The sequence below is a fragment of the Rhinoraja longicauda genome, chromosome 12 (genome assembly GCF_053455715.1).
Source record: "Rhinoraja longicauda isolate Sanriku21f chromosome 12, sRhiLon1.1, whole genome shotgun sequence".
Classification (NCBI taxonomy): domain Eukaryota; kingdom Metazoa; phylum Chordata; class Chondrichthyes; order Rajiformes; family Arhynchobatidae; genus Rhinoraja; species Rhinoraja longicauda.
In genome coordinates, this window is record NC_135964.1 from 54,800,072 (window position 1) to 54,805,636 (window position 5,565).

The window sequence follows — 5,565 nt, forward strand, 5'->3', positions numbered from 1 at the left end:
CCATTTTGCTGAAGTTCAGTCACAAACAAGATAACACAAACGAGAGTTTTAGTATATAGATATACTAAAACACTCGTTTGTTCCTGAACTACAGCCAAAATTGTACACGATAGCATGACAATTTTAGGCCCACCTTACTCACCATTGTCCCATTGGTGCTAATGGAAGAAGTTTCCTTGAAATTGGTGTTATATTTTTAAAGTTATTCACATTTTAAAGTTTAAATCTATCTCCTAGAGAGGGAGAGGGATGGGAGGGAGGGAGAGGGATGGGAGGGAGGGGGAGGGGTGGAAGGAAGGGGGAGGAGGGAGGATAAGGGGAGTTGAGGGGATGGAGTGGGGGCAAAGGGGAGGAGAGGGTGCTGCACTAATGCATTAGAGGTTGGGGCCCAACGGGTTCACTTGGTCTCGTGTTTCTAAAAGAACCTCTCTCATCCTTCTAAATTCCAGTAAATATAAGCCCAGTCGATCATTCTTTCAACACACACACTGGCCCAGCGTCCGATGTCCAATCTGGCCCAGTCCATATGCACCTGGCCTTGCGTCCCACACACCCACCGGCCTGGTCCAGTGTCCAGACTGGTCCAGTCCCCACACACCCACCGGCCTGGCTCACCACTGCCTCCCATGTACAGTGTCCAGCAGCACAGCCCATCACTGGAGATAGATTATCGACAGACATCTATTATAAACCTGACTCCCACAGTTATCTGCCTCCTGCAAAGACTCGATCCCTATTCTGTCTTTGCCGCATCTGCACCCAAAATGAGGTGTTCCATACCAGGACATCCGAGATGTATTTATTCTTTAGTGAATGGGGGATCCCCTCTTCCATCATAGATGAGGCCCTCACACGTGTCTCCTCGGTACCCCGCAGCTCCGCTCTTGCTCCCCCTCCCCCCTGTCGCAGTCCCCAGCCAGGAACAAGACCTCACCTTTCACCCCATCAGCCATCACATTCAGCACATAATCTTCCTACATTTTTGCCACCTCCAATGGAATCCCACCACTAGCCACTTCTTCCTTTGTTACAAAGTTTTTGTAACGTAGGTGGCCGCTATTTGTATACATTGGGTATGGAAGCAAAGAATTTTATTGTGCCTTGTCACGTGACAATAAAATATTCCATTCCATTCCCCCTAATCGCAACGGGGACAAAGCCCTCCTAGTCCTTGCCTTTCACCCCACCGGCCATCGCAAACAACACATAATCCTCCGACATTTTCACCACCTCCAACAGAATCCCACCACGAGTCACATTTTCCCATCTCCACCCCTTTCCTCCTTCCGCAGAGACCCGTTCTCTCCACAACTCCCTGGTTGACTCATGCCTTCCCACTCAAACCCCCCTCTCTCCAGGTACCTTCCACTGCAACCGCAGGAGACGCAACACCTGTCGCTATACCTCCTCCCACCAATGTCCAGGGATCCTAAGAGTCCTTTCAGGTTAGGCAGAGGTTCACTTAGAAACATAGAAAATAGGTGCAGGAATAGGCCATTCGGCCCTTTGAGCCTGCACCGCCATTCAATATGATCATGGCTGATCATTCAGCTCAGTAGCCTGTGCCTGCCTTCTCTCCATATCCCCTGATCCCTTTAGCAAAAAGGGCCACATCTAACTCCCTCTTAAATATAGCCAATGAACTGGCCTCAACTACCTTCTGGGGCAGAGAATTCCACAGACTCACCACTCTCTGTGTGAAGAAATGTTTTCTCATCTCGGTCCTAAAAGACTTCCCCCTTATCCTTAAGCTGTGACCCCTGGTTCTGGACTCCCCCAACATCGGGAACAATCTTCCCGCATCTAGCCTCTCCAACCCCTTAAGAATTTTATATGTTTCTATAAGATCCCCCCTCAGTCTTCTAAATTCCAGCGAGTACAAGCCCAGTCTATCTAGTCTTTCCTCATATGTAAGTCCCGCCATCCCAGGGATCAATCTGGTGAACCTTCTCTGTACTCTCTCTAAGGCAAGAACGTCTTTCCTCAGGTTAGGAGACCAAAACTGCACACAATACTCCAGGTGCGGTCTCACCAAGGCCCTGTACAACTGCAGCAGAACCTCCCTGCTCCTAAACTCAAATCCTCTTGCTATGAATGCCAACATACCATTCGCTTTCTTCACTGCCTGCTGCACCTGCATGCTTGCTTTCAATGACTGGTGCACCATGACACCCAGGTCACGTTGCATCTCCCCTTCTCCCAATCGGTCACCATTCAGGTAATACTCTGCTTTCCTGTTCTTGCCGCCAAAGTGGATAACCTCACATTTATCCACATTATATTGCATCTGCCATGCATTTGCCCACTCGCCTAATCTATCCAAGTCACTCTGCAGCCTCCTAGCATCCTCCTCGCAGCTAACACTGCCACCCAGTTTCGTGTCATCCGCAAACTTAGAGATGTTGCATTCAATTCCCTCGTCCAAATCATTAATATACACTGTAAATAACTGGGGTCCCAGCACTGAGCCTTGCGGTACCCCACTAGTCACTGCCTGCCATTCCAAAAAGAACCCGTTTATTCCTACTCTTTGCTTCCTGTCCGCCAACCAATTTTCTATCCACCTCAACACTGAACCCTCAATACCGTGTGCTTTAAGTTTGTACACCAATCTCCTATGTGGGACCTTGTCGAAGGCCTTCTGAAAGTCCAGATATAACACATCGACTGGTTCTCCCTTATCCACTCTACTAGTTACATCCTCGAAAAATTCTATAAGATTCGTCAGACATGATTTGCCTTTGGTAAATCCATGCTGACTTTGTCCGATGATTTCACCACTTTCCAAATGTAATGCTATCACATCTTTAATAACTGACTCTAGCATTTTCCCCACTACCGATGTTAGGCTAACTGGTCTATAATTCCCCGTTTTCTCTCTCCCTCCCTTTTTAAAAAGTGGGATTACATTAGCTACCCTCCAGTCCTCAGGAACTACTCCAGAATCTAAAGAGTTTTGAAAAATTATCACTAATGCATCCACTATTTCTGAGGCTACTTCCTTAAGCACTCTGGGATGCAGCCTATCTGGCCCTGGGGATTTATCTGCCTTTAATCCATTTAATTTACCTAACACCACTTCCCGACTAACCTGAATTTCCCTCAGTTCCTCCATCTCTTTAGACCCCCGGTCCCCTGCTATTTCCGGCAGACGGTTTATGTCTTCCTTAGTGAAGACAGAACCAAAGTATTTGTTCAATTGGTCTGCCATCTCCTTGTTCCCTATGATCAATTCACCTGTTTCCGACTGCAAGGGACCTACATTTGCCTTAACTAATCTTTTCCTCTTGACATATCTATAAAAGCTTTTGCAGTCTGTTTTTATGTTCCTTGCCAGTTTTCCCTCATAATCTATTTTCCCTTTCCTAATTAAGCCCTTTGTCCTCCTCTGCTGGACTCTGAATTTCTCCCAGTCCTCTGGTATGCTACTTTTTCTGGCTAATCTGTATGCTTCATCTTTTGTTTTAATACTATCCTTGATTTCCCTTGTTAGCCACGGATGCACAACCTTTCCTGGTTTGTTCTTTTGCCAAACTGGGATGAACACTTGTTGTAGTTCATCCATGCGACCTTTAAATGCCTTCCATTGCATGTCCACCGTCAACCCTTTCAGCATCAATCGCCAGTCTATCTTGGACAATTCACGCCTCATACCCTCAAAGTTACCTTTCTTTAAGTTCAGAACACTTGTTTCTGTATCGACTTTGTCACTCTCCATCCTAATGAAGAACTCTACCATATTATGATCACTCTTGCCCAAGGGGCCTCGCACAACAAGACTGCTAACTAACCCTTCCTCATTACTCAATACCCAGTCTAGAATGGCCTGTTCTCCCGTTGGTTCCTCGACATGTTGGTTTAGAAAACCATCTCTCAAACATTCCAAGAAATCCTCTTCCTCAGCACCCCTGCCAGTTTGGTTCACCCAATCTATATGTAGATTGAAGTCACCCATTATAACTGCTGCACCTTTAGTGCATGCATTTCTAATTTCCTGCTTGATGCCATCCCCAACCTCCCTACTGCTGTTAGGTGGCCTGTACACAACTCCCACTAGCGTTTTCTGCCCCTTAGTGTTTCGTAGCTCTACCCATATCGATTCCACTTCCTCCAAGCTAATGTCCTTCCTTTCCACTGCTTTAATCTCCTCTCTAACCAGTAACGCTACCCCACCTCCTTTTCCTTTCTGTCTATCCCGCCTGAATATAGAATATCCCTGGATGTTGAGCTCCCAACCTTGGTCACCCTGGAGCTATGTCTCCGTAATCCCAACTATATCATAATCATTAATAACTATCTCCACATTTAATTCATCCACCTTATTACGTATACTCCTTGCATTGAGACACAAAGCCTTCAGGCTTGTTTTTACAACTCTCTTACCCCTTGTACGATTATGCTGAAAATTGGCCCTTTTTGATTTTTGCCCTGGATTTGTCTGCCTGCCACTTTTACTTTTCACCTTGCTACCTGTTGCTTCTACCCTCATTTTACACCCCTCTGTCTCTCTGCTCCAGCTCCCATCCCCCTGCCACATTAGTTTAAATCCTCCCCGACAGCACTGGCAAACACTCCCCCTAGGACATTGGTTCCATTCCAGCTCAGGTGCAGACCGTCCTGTTTGTACTGGTCCCACCTCTCCCAGAACTGGTTCCAATGTCCTAAAAAATTGAATCCCTCCCCCTTGCACTATTTTTCAAGCCACGTATTCATATGAAATATCCTCCTATTCCTACTCTGACTAGCTCCTATTCCTACTCTGACTTGCAACTCCTCCAACCTCATCTACTGTCTCCTTTATTCAAGATGTGCACTCTTATACATCGGCAAACGTAGTCTGGGCGATCGTTTCACTGAGCACCTTCGCTCAGTCCGAGTGGACCTACCTGATCTCCCAGTTGCTGGACACTTTAATTCCCCTCCCCATTCCCACACTGACCTTTCTGACCGAGACCTCCTCCATTGTCAGAGTGAAGCTAATTGCAAATAGGAGGAACAGCATCTTATATTTCACTTGGGCAGCGTACAACTCAGTGGTATGAATATTGATTTGTCTAACTTCAAATGACCCCTGCAGTCCCTCTCCATCCCTCCCCCACCCAAGTCGCACCAGGTTCCCGTTCACACCTAGCTAACAATGGCCTGTTTCCTTTATCATCGTTACTTTTTTGTATATCTTTCATTCATTTGTTCTATATCTCTCTACATCACTGTCTATATCTCTCGTTTCCCTTTCTCTGAAGAAGGGTCTCAACCCGAAACATCACCCATTCCTTCTCTCCAGAGATGCTGCCTGTCCCGCTGAGTTGATCCAGCATTTTGTGTTTATCTTCGGTTTAAACCAGCATCTGCAGTTCCTTCCTACACACCAAGAGGGGGGATTGATTGAAAGATACAGCATGGAAACAGGCCATTCGGCCCAACAAGTTCACGCTGACCACCGTTCCCACGAGCTCTATTGGATAATCTCATCAGGGTGATTGCACCTTCCTTATTTTTTAACTCGACTCATTTTGCTTTGCATCAAAATACTAGAGAAGAAATGAGTGGAGCTGGATTCAGATA